Source organism: Puma concolor, chromosome B2 (assembly GCF_028749965.1).
Source record: "Puma concolor isolate L17-30 chromosome B2, mPumCon1.1.hap2, whole genome shotgun sequence".
In the NCBI taxonomy this organism is placed as follows: Eukaryota; Metazoa; Chordata; class Mammalia; order Carnivora; family Felidae; genus Puma; species Puma concolor.
The window spans coordinates 91850440-91866618 of record NC_141671.1 but is presented as its reverse complement, the minus strand read 5'-3'; positions in this window follow the sequence as shown (position 1 = coordinate 91866618).

Genomic DNA, 16179 nt, shown 5'->3' with positions numbered 1-16179 from the left:
TCCTTTTGCAAAGAGCACCATAGCTCAGTTTGTCTTTTCAAGAATTCCATATAAATGGAATCATACAGCAGAAATCTTTTGTGTCTGGTTTCTTTTGCTCAGCCTAATGTTAATGAGATTCACCCAGGATTTTGCATGTTAATTCCTTTTGATTGTTAAGTATTATCCCACTGTATGGGATATATCACAATTTATCTATCCCGTTTACCTATTGAACATTTGGGTTGTTCTCTGGGGATCTTACAAAAAAATGTTTTTAGAAATTTAGGTATCATCTATATATGAATGTATGTTTCATTTCTCTTGAATAAATACTTAGGGGTGAAATGGCTGGGTCACAAGGTAAGTGTATATTTAACTTTAAAAGAAATTCAAAACTGTTTTCCAGAGTGGCCTTGTCATTTTCTGTTCCCATGAACAATGTGTGAGAGTTCCAGTTACTCTGCATCCTCATCGGACCTTGGTCTTTCTTCTTATTTTTAAAATGTAGCTACTCTAAGGGAAGGAAAAAGAAGATACATACAGAGAGGGAGGCAAACCATAAGAGACACTTAAATACAGAGAACAAACTGAGGGTTCCTGGAGGGTTGGGGGGTGCGGGGATGGGCTAGATGGATGATGGGGATTAAGGAGGGCACTTTTTGGAATGAGCGCCGAGTGTTATATGTAAGTGATGAATCACTAAATTCTACTTCTGAAATCATTATTACATTATATGTTAACTATCTTGGATTTAAATAAAAAAATTTTAGAAGATTTAAAATACAATCATTGTGTTCCATAACCAAAAAAAAAATTAAAAAATTAAAAATAAAATGTAGCTATCATAATAGGTACATATACCTATTATATACCTCTATTATATTCCTAGTGGCTAGTAATATTAAGCATCTTTTCACATGTTTCTCTTTGTCATAATATCTCCTTTTTGGTCAAGTGTCTGTTCAAATCTTTTGCCCACTAATCAAAATCAGGTTGTGTATTTTCATATTGAATTGAAGAGTTTTTATCTGTTCTGAATAGAAATCCTTTATCAGACAAAAACTTTGCAAATATTTTCTCCTGGTATATGGCTTGCCTTATCATTCTCTTAGCAGTGCTTTTTGAAGAGCAGAAAATGTTAATATTAATAAAGGCTAATTTATTACTTTTTTTTGATTCATAGTCTTTGTGTCCTAAGAAATCTTTGTGTAACTCAAATGAAAAAGATTTTGTTCTGTGCTTTCTTCTAGAAGTCTTATAGTTTTGCTGATATACTTTGAAGTAATTTTTGTTTGCGATGTGAGGTATATTTATGTTTGCATATATTTACTTTGTATTTTTGTTTGGGCACCATTTTTAAAAATTTTATCATTCTTCATTGAATTACCTTGACAATTTGTTGCAAACCCTTTTACCATATTGGTCTGGACTTATTTCTGGATTCTCTATTCTCTTCTATTGATCTTCATATTTATGCATATGCCAGTTTCACATTAGTTTGCTTACTGAGGTAATTCTTGAAATTTGACAATGGGAGTTCTCTAACTTTGTTCTCCTATTCCCATCCCAAAGTTATTTAGGCTGTTTTAAGTTTTATTGTTTTCCACATAAAATGTAAAATCAATTTATCACTTTTTACCAAAAACAAAACCAAAAACACTGTAATGATTTTAATTAAAAATGTTTTGAATCTGTACACTAATCCAGGAAGAAACGACATCTTAACAATATTGAACTTTTAATACATGATACACCTCTCTGTTTATTTAGTTGTTACCTAATGCTTTTTAGTAATGTTTTGTAATATATATATAATATATATTTTTTAAATATGTCCTAAATAGTTCATATTTTATGATGCCATCCTTAAAAGTATTGTTTCCTTGTTCCAGTTACCAACTGTTCATTGTTAATATATGGAAATACAACTGATTTGTATATAGACCATGGATTGTGTGAACTTGCTAAATTCACTTGTTAGTTTAAAGAGATTTTTGGTATATTTTTTAGAATTTTCTACATGGACAACAAAGTCATCTGCAAACACAGAAAAAGAAATGAAATTTTAATAACGGATTTTCAGACATGAAAGGAGTCCCAGAAGAGATAACGGAAAGGTGTCTTACAGGTACTATTTGTGAAAGTAGACACTAAATTGATTTGTGTATGAAGTTGACTTCAAACCCTATGGAAAAACAAACAAACAAACAAGCAAACAACAACAAAACAAAACTCAAGTCTTCCCTTTCCATAGATCTGTGTCCTAAATGTTAATTGTAGCGCTTTTTTGAACTTATGCTTAAGGTTAAACAGCATAAACTGTGCTAAAGGTTAAATTAAATACATTCAGTGATTCCTCAGGGGACTGAAATAATTAGTCATAATTTGAATTAAACTTCTAAGCAAAGTGACTGCAATCATTTCTTGAAGAGGTGCAAGAAAATCATAGTGTTATATTCATTCTTACAAGTCCATAACATTAAGCCTAAATAATTGTAATTAAGGAAGAGCAGATATACAAATATTATTTATTGATCGTACTCTCCTCTTTCAAGGTTACAATAAAAATAACTTGATGATTAAATATTTGTTGATAAAGGTTCACCATATTTTATTCATTTCATTTCTAATATCATCCAGCTCTCTCCCATTGTTGCCAGCTCTGGCCATTTCATCGTGTCTGTGGTTAATTTATATTCTACTGAAGGAATATCTTCCAGAAGAATGTGCTTGTCTGGTTAAAAGCTCTGGCGTCTTAAGACCATAAGTCTTTCAAAATTTCAGAAGGCTGTAGAGCCAATTTTTTAATCAAGGAATACACTCATAATGTTTTTATGGATAGTTCACTTTTAAATAATGCCAATCTTACATTATATTGATGCTGGCTTCTCTCAAATACATATAGAGCTTTAGGATGTGCATCATTTTTTAAAATGGTCAGTTTTATTCCCCCCAAATGTTGATTTACTCAAAATAGATTTTTTTCCCTCTGAGACTGCATTCCAGTCTATATGTAAATTGAAACACACTCAGATTAAATTAAAATAACCGTGAATTATGGGGCAGTTTCCTCACATGAAGTCTTTTCTTACTTAACCTTTCCACATGAAAGAGAGAATCTGTATTTGGTGTCTACTGAACCTGTTTGACATTCCAGAGATGTCAGAATCCCGAAGAATACATCTTAGCTGGTCTGGGTAATGCTTTTGTTGCATAAAAGAACTAAGCTGGAGAGGGATTTGTGATTTTTCAATTCTAGAAATGGTATGATGAAAAAACTAATGATCCCACACAGAGTTCAGTGTTTGTGCAATGTTTATTCAGCCAAACAGAGCTGTTTTCTCTGCTATTAATCCTCAGCTTTTCTTAGACTATGGCATAAAGTATTGGTGGAAAGCAATGTTTCAGTAGCATGTTACATTTCATTAAATAAATGTGGGCATATGAGTGAATCACACAGCTCTTTTTGAAGTCAAGCACATTTCCTAACCTAAGAATTTACCTCTTTAATTTGTATTCACTTTTACCCTAGAGAAAAATTATATTTTCAACCCAACTCCCTTTTACATTGCAAATCAGTGTGCAAAAAGTTAATGTAAGATCTGAAGATCTTTTCATGGGACCATTTTAAATGTCTTGAAGTAAAAGGAGATTTTTTGTGAATGGCACATTTTATGCATACCTCAGCTTTCTTAAATTTGTCTTTACTTTTTTCCAAGTTACTCTGAAAATATCCATATGAAAACATTTGGAATGACTTGATCCACTAAGAATTCAAATTCCACTGCATGTTTTCCCCAAACCTCTTATGTTTTCAGTCTTTATATTTTCCCAGTGAACATGACAATTCTGATGGGATTACCATTTTATCTTCCCCAGAATCACTTATGTATCCTTTTGTGAAGCATTTTGGAATCAGTATTGTCAAATTCTCCATATGGTGGCAAATAATTGAGCTGAAATAGGTGAGAAAGACAGGGAGGGAGGAGAAAAGGGGGAGGGAATGAGAGAAAGGGAGAGAATCTTTTGGAATCTTAATGAAGTTCAATCAAATTGCAAACCTTATAAAACAATTACAGCGACAACACTTGGCTTTTATTGAATACTTAATACCTGGAAGGCACTGTAGAAAATGCCTTCCACAATTTGTCTGACTTAATTATCCCTCTTCTGTGAAGTAAGCAGTCTCATTATGCCCATCGTGAGGTGGAGGAAATGAAGAAATACAGAAACTAAGTGGCTTTTCCAAAGTGAAACAACAAATAGCAGAAATGGGACATAAACTCAGGTTTGCCTGGTTCCATTGCAGACTGCAAATCCGTAGCGTCAGCACTGCAGCCAGCTCTGTTAGGAGCACACATTTCCGAAAAGGCTTGTTTGCTTCTGAAATTACCCAGAATGAGGCCAAGGTTTGTGTTTTTGGTTTTATGTTCCCCTGACAACTTGTAGCCAAACCCTCACCCTCGTCCAAAAAAACTTTGAAATCTTATTCTAGGTTTTTTTTGTGCAAGTCTCTTTGTAAATAAAAAGAAAGAAAAAAAAAACGCAATAGAAACAGAGAGGTATTAGGTTCAAGCCAGCATGAAATTTGCCCGGTGTTAGTCAGTCAAGCCATGCTAAGGGCCCCACAGGGGCTTGCTGGAGCCAGAGTAGCACTGTGAGAAGGGTCTCAGAACTGCACGCTGCTCTCCCAGCCAAGCCCCACTTCGGTGCCTTGCAAGCACCCTGCTTTGACTGTGCCTGCATCTTATTACTGAGCAAGGATCAGCTTTCCAGCACTTCGTCTCTTACAAACCGGAAGACCTGTGGTTAAAGATGTAGACATTTTATTTAAAATCTGAACATCTCTTGTTCTCCCATCCTCCCGTCTTATTCCCATCCCCAAACTTATAACCATCTTTAACTTTTCGTCTCGGGGCGGACAAACTTTTTTGTGCCCTGATTTCAACTGCATTTGATCTCATAAAGAATGACTTCTGGGCAACAGAAGATATCATAAGGGGCTGTCCCAGTGGCCCCCTCTTTCTAAGGGTGGCACAGAAGTGATGTTCTAGCACAGTGCTGACAGATGCCAGCGGTGTTTTCTTCTACCTGTAGCTATCAGCACTTATATTTGCAAAGTATTTTGTCCTCTTTTATGCAGAGGAACGCTTGTGCCAATTAAATTTTAGCTAAGGTAATTCTCCGTCTGCTGAAACTTTTCACTTACAACTTTTGAAGTATTCCTATTACGTAAAGTATTTCTTCTTCCTGTTGAGTTCTTAAGCAACAGAGTTGTGTTTAGTAGGACTGGTTGAGGAAGTTTGTCTTCTGACTAAGCCAATATTCTGATTAATTTGATTTAATGTGAAAGTGCTGTTGGTTAAGTCTTTGAACGTTCATTTTGTAAAAAGTGATTGGTAAACATAGCATATGTAATGTAGCACAACTGTTGACGGCCAAGGAGCACTCGGGGGCTGAGTTCGTTATCTGAATGCAGGTCCTGGGGAGAACTGGACAGATTGACAGCCAGTGGACCTACTACTTGTCCTCTCTGTGGCCTTCCTTCCTTGAGTTCAAATCCCACCTCCTTTAGGTACGATTTGATCTTGGGCGAGTTTGTAATTTTCCCTGAGCCTCAGTTTTATCTGTAAAAAGAATAATAACTGCCTCAAAAAGATGTTGTGAAGATAAAATACGTTAATTCATAGTAATGTCTTACACAATGTCTGTCAGAGGACAAGTGCTGAATTAAGTCTTCAGGTCATTAATACGCCTTCTGAAACTGTGCTGACCTCAACACATGCTTTGAAAATTGCTTCCCTTTGGGTAAATACTACATGCATCAAATTGTTTTCTAGCCATTTGCTTCTTTTGAAAAGAGAGTTCAGTTGTAGTTCAGGAAACACTACCGTATCTGGCTGGACCTGGATCTGGGGGGAAGGGCAGAAAATGTTGTGTGTCATTTAGCAGACGTAATAGTTATTTTACAGAGAGTAAAAATAACTTGTTTAGGTTTGAATGAATGCCAGGTAAACATAAAACAGACTGGCTGGCTGACTCACAAATATGAATTTTATATTAACAAAAATTCATTTCATATTAACAAAAATCCTTAATCATCTACATGGTTACTTTAATGACTTTCCAGAGTGAAGTGGCTAATGACAGAAGTTTGCACCCAAGTAGAATGTCTGCCTGTTCCTCCCTCCTTTCCTTCTTCTCTTTCTTCTTTCCAGTAGATGCGTACGACAAAGAGAAATAGGAAGAGGCTTATTTGTCCACTCTCTGGTCCCTCTCTTTGGTCATCCTCTCCATGGTGGAAGGTCAATGTACAAAGGTCACCTTCCAGGGCCCCTACGATAAACACGCTGACCTCACTGCCAAATCACTTTTCCAGAAAGTGCCACCAGATCATGTGTCACTTTTATGAACTTTTGGTCTGGCAAGCCTGATGTTGTATGTCACCTCCTTTTTGGTTAAAATGTGTGCTTCTTAAAAGTAAACACTATAGGCGGATAAAAGTATGTTTCCAGCCTCATTTCAAGAACTTTTGTCATTTCTTTCTTTGAAACACAGTTCTGCAGCAGAAACCTAGAATCTACTGGTTAGCTCCTTGTTAGCATATCATAGTCACACAATGTACTAAAACAAGGTTACAGTTCATGAAACTTTCTCGTAATGATCTCTTTTAGGAAGTATATTTGAATTTCATGGAGTAGAAGAAGTCTGCAATTTGATTAGAGAGTTGATTCATATAAACATCAATTTTATATTTTTCCCACTTAAGAGCCAGTTTTTATGGCTTTGCAAGTGTTTGCTTTAATTTTATTAAACACTCAATGGTATATTGCTTACAATGTTGGCTTCATTGAAATAAATAAATGTTTCACATTTAACTTTTAAAACATTTTAACGCTTATTTCTTTGTATTTTAACTAATATATTAAAACACTTTTGCATCCTTTAACTTCAAAGCTAGAAAAAACAAGAAAAAACAAGCCACCTCCTCCACTTTACCAAAAACATCCAGCTAGATGTTAAAGCATTTTGTAGTTAATACACACATAGATTTCATGCTTTACTTTTCATTTATAGTCCTGAACAAGAAAGACATTCACATTCTTAATTTTTAAAAGACGATTGGTGTTACTATTTGACAACTGGTATCTAAGTGTATTTTATATATTCTTCTAATCATTATCTTGTTCAAGACCACCATTATCCTTAAGTAGGCTGAATATATATACTTCACATCTGTGTATGATATCATTTTAAAAGAAATATTCACACAAAATCTAATAATTTTTGGCATTGGTGTTACAAATGTTTATTCATACTTTTTAAATGTACACTCTTCTTAATCCTATGGATTTCTCTGTGTATATTTAAGTAATTACCTAAGTTTATAACTAACTAAATTAATTAAAATTCTTCAGTACTTGTATTTTTTTTTGGAAAATCTAACCACCCCAATTTGGAAATAGTAAGAAAAAGCCTGTACACTCATTTTATGTTTAAAAGCACAGTTGAAGACCCACAATATATTTGATTCTACAAATCAGAAAAACAGATTTTTACAATCCTGCTAGCTGTGATAGGTTCACTAAATTTTGTTGATATTTTTATACATTGCTGGCAGTTCTTACACTCTAGCAGCTTGTGGCCTATGGGAATGTCATTTAGATGTAAGGGGACTAATATATAATTTATCCAAGGATCAGCAAATATTTCCAGTGGTAGGCAGGCCGTGATTATTTTACAAGATGAAACACCCTTATAAATTTACTTATGGCTAGTGCAGCGTGATTAAATGCTGTAAATACTTATAAAAGATAGTGTTTTGTTTTGGTTTTTTTTCTAGCTTGAATTCACCAGTGCAGTGAATGAAAAACTAGAGAAACAAAATCTTGAAATGACAAAACCATAGACTTACAGCACCGGAGGGGAAAAAAGAAAACTCCAGAAACGGATCTTTGAACCATGTTGTAACTATGTAGGCTCCCAAAGGTAGTGCTCTGTCCTATTTCTACAGATCTCCACAGAAAGATACTATATAACTTATTATTTTTAGACTGATTAAAACTAAAATGCTAACAAAATCAGTAATTATATCCGACTTGCTTATGTCCATTCCAATTCAGTGTGGAAGTGACTAGATACAAAACCATTCCCGGCTCATATATTGAGTACTACCTGAGCGGGAAGCTCAGAAGCCTATCTTTTCCACCTGGCTGCCCGGTCTGGACAGAGTATACCAATCTCCCCATAAGACTACTTTTGGAGGAGTGAAAACCCATCACTGTCTTACATCCATTACTTTCTCCTCATTCTGAACAGTGTATCTCCAGTGGTTGGACATCTTTCATGAGGGCCCAGCATTAAGATGAGGGAGGCTATCTAGTCTGCTAAATTCACTCAGATCTCTTTCATAGCAGCCCCCTACTACACTGGTGTCAAATTGGAGCCCTGACGATAAGTCAGGTTTGAGGCCAGGCTTTGAATAGTTGAATCCATAACTATTAAATCTGGGAATGTAAAGGGACTTCACTGTTGCCTCCAGAGCAGCTTACTTTTAAATACGAATGACCCTTGAAGGGTGACACACTGAGCTGATACAGGTCATCTTTTCCTTATCTGCAAGGATACTTGTTAGATTTCTTTCTTCTGTGGCCTACTGCTTAAGGTGGGGTTTCTGAGATAAACTGTCAGATCATCTGAAACCCTGTTAATGGTACTGGATGGGAAAAATCTACCTTCAGGGATCCTTAAGGTGGGCAAATGGGTTGAAGAAGTTATCAGGCGGAGATCATTTCTAGGCAGATAATAATGGGCAGAAGAGCCAACATTTCTAGAGTGCCTACCAGGTGCCAAGCACTGTCCTAAGACTTTTTATATGCACTGACTCATTTAATTCTCATAAAAAACCTTAAGAAGTAGATTCTACAGTTATCCCCCTTCTACAGATGATGTAACGGAGGCAAAGTCAAATAACTCGAAGGTCACAGTAAACGACGGCATGGGGATTTGAACGCAGCTGGCCTGGCTCTAGAGTTTAAGGATTATTGTCCTTTAACCAGTTCCTTACAAATAAGAATGAAGATCTGGGACTGGGAACCTATAGGGAAAAAAAGCCCAGAAGAGGAGTATAGGAGCCTCACCAGCTAAATCACAAATTTCAACTTTGCTTCGGATTAGTTTTCACAATCTGTTCAGGGAAGGAGACAGTCTTGGTCCCATGATCTCTCGCAGAAGAATCTGTGTATTATGTCAACTTTGTTAAGCCATGCCACTTTGGATAAGCTGATCTTTTCCTTGTATCTCGCATTAATTTACTAATAAATAAATTGGCTCTATAAAAGAAAAGAAATGTGCATAAATACTTTTAAACTGTAAAGTAATCATTCTATATGATGGTACGTAGCATTGGTTTTGATAAGGTTTTTTGTTGTTGTTTCATATGGGAAAAAACAGAAAATCCTGGTGGTCCAAATAAAACTACTCTAAATAAGGTGTGTGGAAAAGAAAGTCAAAAAATCCTTTTAAATTTTTTTTTTCAACGTTTTTTTATTTATTTTTTGGACAGAGAGAGACAGAGCATGAACGGGGGAGGGGCAGAGAGAGAGGGAGACACAGAATCGGAAACAGGCTCCAGGCTCTGAGCCATCAGCCCAGAGCCTGACGCGGGGCTCGAACTCCCGGACCGCGAGATCGTGACCTGGCTGAAGTCGGACGCTTAACCGACTGCGCCACCCAGGCGCCCCAAAAAATCCTTTTGAAACAGGTAACTTTTAAACAATCATTTTGATGTTTATTGTATTCATAGATCTTTTCTCCAAGGCAAGGTGAAAAGTTGGTGAAATTGTCTAGATAATTCCTAAAAAAATATTACTTGTGTCCATATGTCCTGACAAATAAGAACAAGTATGATTAGTCTGCCCTACCATGTATGTGGGTTTCTTCCATCGGTCGATTAATTGGTTGTTTTTTGGCCTTAAAACTATTGTTCTCCTAAATGCTCAGGAAAATTTGCCATGAGCATATAAGCCAAGGGCAATTTCTGGAAATTTGCTTTCTTTTTAAATTGAAACATTTGGTAAATTCTCTGTTCTAAAAGTGGAAATTGAGGCAGGAACATTCTGGGATTGCTTTTAGGATCACGCTTCAGTTCTATACTTCATTTTGCCAGTAGAGATTGTTCACACTGCACCAGCCTGGGGTTTGTGTTTTGGAACTTGGAACTTGCTATCACTGGGAGTCGTTACTACGTATTGCTCTGGGATCAACTACCTTGCTAGTTTCCAGGAAAGCCATTCCACTCACTTTCCTGCTCAGTTATTACTTGGGTCTCTGGGCAATTTCCCTAGGATGAGTCCAGCCTGGGGAGTAGGGAAGTAAGGACTAGGGTTGGGCCCAGGGGAGTGGATACTTCTTTAGAGTCATGTGACAAGCATCACCAAATGATCTCAAATACTGCTTTCATTTTAAAGTGTAAGTTAGCATAAATTGTTTCAGGTGGATCAGAGTGTTTTGATGCAACTGGAAAGTTATTATTTAGCCCAGTTTCCCTTGGAGGGACTGGTCTTCTGGATGATGGCATGGAGGTAGATGATCAAGGTGATAGTAGCAGGGTGGAGAGCAGGAAGCTAGAGTCAGCTCATTCCGATGAGTAAAGACCCAATCAAGTGCCATATCAGCAAGGTAAAGTTAAATAGCATTTGGAAAGAACCACCAATGCCAAGGTTTTCTTGCATGAAATATAGCACAAGTTCAGGCTTCTAAACTCTACATACCTCTGACCTTTGGCTCTTTTATGTCTCTATTTTTCTGGCCTGACAGACCACATGCCAATGTGCAACCCAGAATCCCTCACCCTTGTGATTTATGGCTTACAGCTGCTTCAGTGTCTCAGACATGGCAGCTGCTTTTCAGATGTCTTCAAACCAGAGGGAGAGTGTTAATGTGAACTTGAGTGGCTGCAGAAGAAAAGAGGAAAAGTTGATGAAAAAATCATCTGAATTCAGCCCCAAAGCTTTCCATTGATCTTTGCCTTCGGGGCCAAGCAAAATGTTTGGTTTATTTCATAAGCTAATTAGGTGTGTGAAAGGCTACTTGGCATCTGCTATTGACTGAACCCAACAAAAGTGATCACCAGGCTGGGTAATCAATAAGGGATCAATAACAAGCGTGTGATTGGATTAGCCATTTGATCAATGCTGTGTGCTAATATATTAACAAGCAAATTACTGAGCAGCCCTTAAGAGCAGAATGCTGACTCTGATTGCATTACAAACTAGTGAGATCTAATGACCCGCCAAGTGCAAGGGGTTAGTTATACAAATCAAGACCTGAAAGTATTTTTTCCTTGAAGATTTGTCTCCCGCCAAAGAAAATGCTTTCTTAAGTGGGATTCAAATTAAATTACAATTAGCAAGCAGTTGCACTGGGACACCTAATTTCCAAGCAGATATCATTCATGAGGAAGAGGGCTTGGGAAGTCAAGATACAATAGCCGGGAGAACTTTTAGGAAAACCCAGGTAAATATCAAAAAGGGCAAATGCAAAGAATGCCAGAATAGTCACTAATATTTTCCCCAGCACAATTTTGGTAAATAGATTCCCAGTTTGGACTTACAGAATTCCATCATCATACAATCTAATGGTGCTGGGTCTTTATCAAAATCATATAGTCTTCCTAGCTCTCCTTTTTGTCTTAAGGTGACCTATTAACTAGTTCAGTCTAAAAATGCGTAAACCATGAGACACATCTGTGTGACTATGTATGCGTGCACATACATATACACACAGTGTGAAGGACTGTGGCTAACGGCAAAAAGTGCACTTTCAAAAGAAAGACAAGAAAAGAGAAGAAAAAGGAAAATTATGGCATGGGATGTGGAGGAGTGAAGAAGATGTCTTCCATTTTCAAACTTTTCAGAGCTTGTCACTATTAGATGATTCTATAAGAGCAAAAAGCCGCAAAGTAGAGCTTTCCTTCTCCCTTGCTGTCCCCATGATTAGGTGAACCATTTATTTCATTGATTGTACTCTTTCTGATTCCCTAAGTGGAGACCAGGCAAGCCTTTGCTCACTTTCCCTCTTAATCCTTTTCCTTTTAAGAAACTTTTTTTTTTTTTTCCTTTGCCTCAGGGAAGCTGAACCGATTAGTCGGAATTCTCCAGTGTTCTCTGCCGGATAGAAGGTCTCCCTAGGCCCAGGGCAGAGTGGCAGTCGGCAGCCAGAGCAGCAGCGGTGAGGCAGGCAGGGCGGGCTCCCATGGCCTGGAGCCTCCAGCAGCCTGACAGGCTGCCTGCACCAGCCCCAGGCTGGAGGCAGAGACAAAATAGGTGGCCTGGCCCGCCAGAGCTGGGGGGGGGGGGGGGAAGGGGGGCAGGGGCAAGGCTGTCAGTCAGTATCCCAGAAGTGCAGGGTGCAGGCAGGGTAAATATGATATCTGATGGAACTCTGTCACTTCCAAGAATTTAAGGTGAACCATGGGTGGTTGCCTGAGGCTGAAATGCCTAGTACCTCAGGATTGTGAGTTTGGACACTAGGGGCTATAGGTAGATTCTCCCATTTGAGGTGCATTTGGTGGACTTCAATTTTTATACCTTTACCAATTAGTTTCTATGCCCAAGTAGCTAATTCAGTGCCATCAAGAATGTCTCTTGACATTTTTATGAGCACTGTTTTTCCTTTTGTATAAAATTGTTGATATGCCATGATCACAGTGATGACAATCCTCTTAGATCCCTTCCTTCATGATGCTGTCTTGTGTGGAAAGCCCTGTTCGGTGTTTTAAAATACTTTTTTTTTTTCTGGTGCCTACCAAAGCGTAACTTATAGGAAGATAGCAACATACAGTTAAAGAACTTAACTCTCTTTTCATACAGCAGTACATGAAACTATGAAGCCATTACATCTGGTATTGATGGATTCTCACCCAACACTTTACCACAGAGTGAGATTTTGTGGATAAATGACAAATCTTTGGGATCTGACAAAGCCTATGCTACAGTGACATATGGTATAATGATATAATAGTCGGTGCTACAAAATTAATTCTCTTAGTCATCAAAAATTACATCCATGGTAAGGAGCAAATACTTTGAACCAGCAGTAAAAGCCCATCTAATTAAACTCCATGTTCATCAAAAATCTTATAACAGAGCAGTTAAAGAATATCCCACATCTCATAAATGCAAAACAGGTGACTATAATTCTATAAACCCCTTATTGTAGTGTTACTGCTTAATGCTTCTCACATTATTCTACTCTTCTCCTTCTGCAGTGTTATAAATTTGAAGCTTTAAGTGATAGCGTAATAGCTATTTCTGCAGGAAGACCCAGCTTCATGGTTCTGGGTAATAATGATTACTTAAGATAGAAACCATTGGAGGCCAAGCTTGCTTGTCACTGTGTCTGATTTTTGTAAAATGTTGGTTTGCAGGAAGAACTGAGATGGAAAAGTGAATGGTAACAGGCAAAACAAATGAACAAACAAACAAACAAACAAACAAAAACCAGTTTGCTGATATTCAGTAACTCATTTAGGAATCTGTGACTATTTCACTTGAGGGAAAAAACACAAAATCTTAAGTGACTGGATAAATATGATCAACAGAATATATTACACTTTGCCCATCACCTAAAATACATACATCTTCTAATCAATACTTTCTTTTTACAAAATTGTTTGGTTTCTAAACTGTGTCATTTTCCCTATTGCCATGTTAAGTTTAATGACAGTCAACACTGAATATTGAATGTGTTATTTTCTATCCATCTGAAGATTACTGCGTTTCAGAATCTTATAGTTTTATTTGGCTTTAGCTAAATCATGTAGAGCCTGATGTGGCCTATCAGTGTGGGAATGAAAGACGTGTTCCTTTTCCTGCTTTCACCCCCAGAGGATTCTTCTTCCCCAGACATGAGGGGTTGCATTCTTGAAAGGTCCAAAAGGCTGAACTCTGACTTGGTTCCAGTAGATAGCTCAAGTGTTTTCCTGTGAAGGACTGGTAATTATCAAGATGAAAAGGCAAGGATGGATGGTTAGCTGAAGCATATGAGTGAAGTGGTTTACAGGAAAGGAAATAGTTCTAAGAAAATGCTACAAAATACTAGTTAGGGGCCTTCACACCCAGTAGGCGGTTATTATTTAAAAAAAAAGACTAACCACTTAGCACCCATGAGATGGCTGCGAAAAATATAGCAGACAATGACAGGTGTTGGCAAGGATATGGAGAAACTGGAACTCTTATGTACTGCTGGTAGGAATGTAAAACGGTGCAGTCACTATAGAAAACAGTATGATGCTTCCTCAAAAAAAAAAAAAAAATAGAATTACCACATGATCCAGCAATTCCACTTCTGGGTGTATACTCAAAATAATTAAAGGCAAGGACTTGAACAGGTATTTGTATACCCATGTTCATAGCAGCACTATTCCCAATAGCCAAAAGTTGTAAGTAACCCAAGTGCATATTGATGGATGCATCGATAAACAAAATGTGACATATACACAAAATGGGGTGTTATTCAGCCGTAAAAAGTAAGGTATTTTGACGCATGTTACAACATGGATCAACCTTGAGGGCATCAGGCTAAGTGGAATAAACCAGTCACAAAAGGACAAATACTATATGATTTTACTTTTTTTTTTTTTTTTTTTTTTGGGACAGAGAGAGACAGAGCATGAACGGGGGAGGGGCAGAGAGAGAGGGAGACACAGAATCGGAAACAGGCTCCAGGCTCTGAGCCATCAGCCCAGAGCTTGATGCGGGGCTCGAACTCACGGACCGCGAGATCGTGACCTGGCTGAAGTCGGACGCTTAACCGACCGCGCCACCCAGGCGCCCCTGATTTTACTTTTATGAGGCATGTAGAGTAGTCAAATTCTTAGAGACAAAAAGTAGAAGAATGATGGTGCCAGGGGCTCAAAAGAGAGGGGCATAGAGTATTATTGTTTAATGGGCACTGAATTTCAGTTTGGGAATATGAAAAAAGTTTCAGAGATGGATGGTGATAATGGATGCACAACAGTGTGAATGTACTTAATGTCATTCAACTGTGCAGTTAACAATGGTTAAAATGGTTAGAGTTGACCTCAGTTAAGACATACTAGCTAGGAGATAACCCACAGAGACATCTATGACCTTCATACATCTCCTCCCTGCGTTTTGAGAAGAGGAAAGTAGCAGTCACCTGCCAAAGTACATGCTGCATTTTTCCTTTTTATTAGGAGCTCAGGCTAGAGGAAAATAGTTTTCATTCTTGTGCTGCTCTTGATTGCCAGGGAGCGGGGTTTGAAGGTATGCTGAACAAGGAGTTGAATTAGTCATGCTTACCGTGGTCAGCTTTCTGGAGTAAGGTTTACAATTCACACAGGTGGACTTTGCCTACTAAAAGCTTCCTCTACTGCCTTGGGGGATCACAGTAAGAAGACTTGCAACTTTCACTGTTCTACTTTATTCAGCAAATATTTACCAAGTGATAATGTGCCAGGCTCTGTTATAGGTCTCACTTTACCCAAGACCAAGTCCTACATCCTCAATATAAGTCACGGTCATGCCCACCCTTGCCCAACACTCTCTATACAGATTGCCATGATAATGCTTTTTGTCTGTCTCAGCAGTTAAGGCTGTAACCACAACAAACCGGTGTCCTTTAAACACATGTCATTGGTCAGTTAGTGCTGAGATTTCTAATTTTTTTTTTAATCTCATTTATGTTTTTTTTTTTTTCTTGGCCTTATAGGGGAGCAAAAGTTTCACTTGTTCATGAATATTATTGAGTGATCATGGCGAATATTACTTCTTCAATGTGTATAGCACCTGGAGTTTATATAGACTAATATCCTAAACTGACCATCCTGTAGTCTTACATTTTGAGATTTGTGTTTCTTATTTATATATTATGTGACAGACTTTGGGTCCAGTCTTTATACACTGGAATTACTTGCTTTTTATCCTCATTTAAAAAGTATGAAGTATGTGATATGCTCAAAAGAATTTATGCAATGTATGTGTAAATTATGAAGCATAATAATGAAATGAATACCTGTGAACTGACCATCCAAGTTAAGGCATACGACTACATCAATATTGTTTAAAACAACCTTCTTACTTCTCCTGGATCCCATGAATCTTTTCAAGAGTAATTCTAACATAATTTTAAAAACCATCCTCTTCCTTTTCTACTATATAAGTATATATCCCT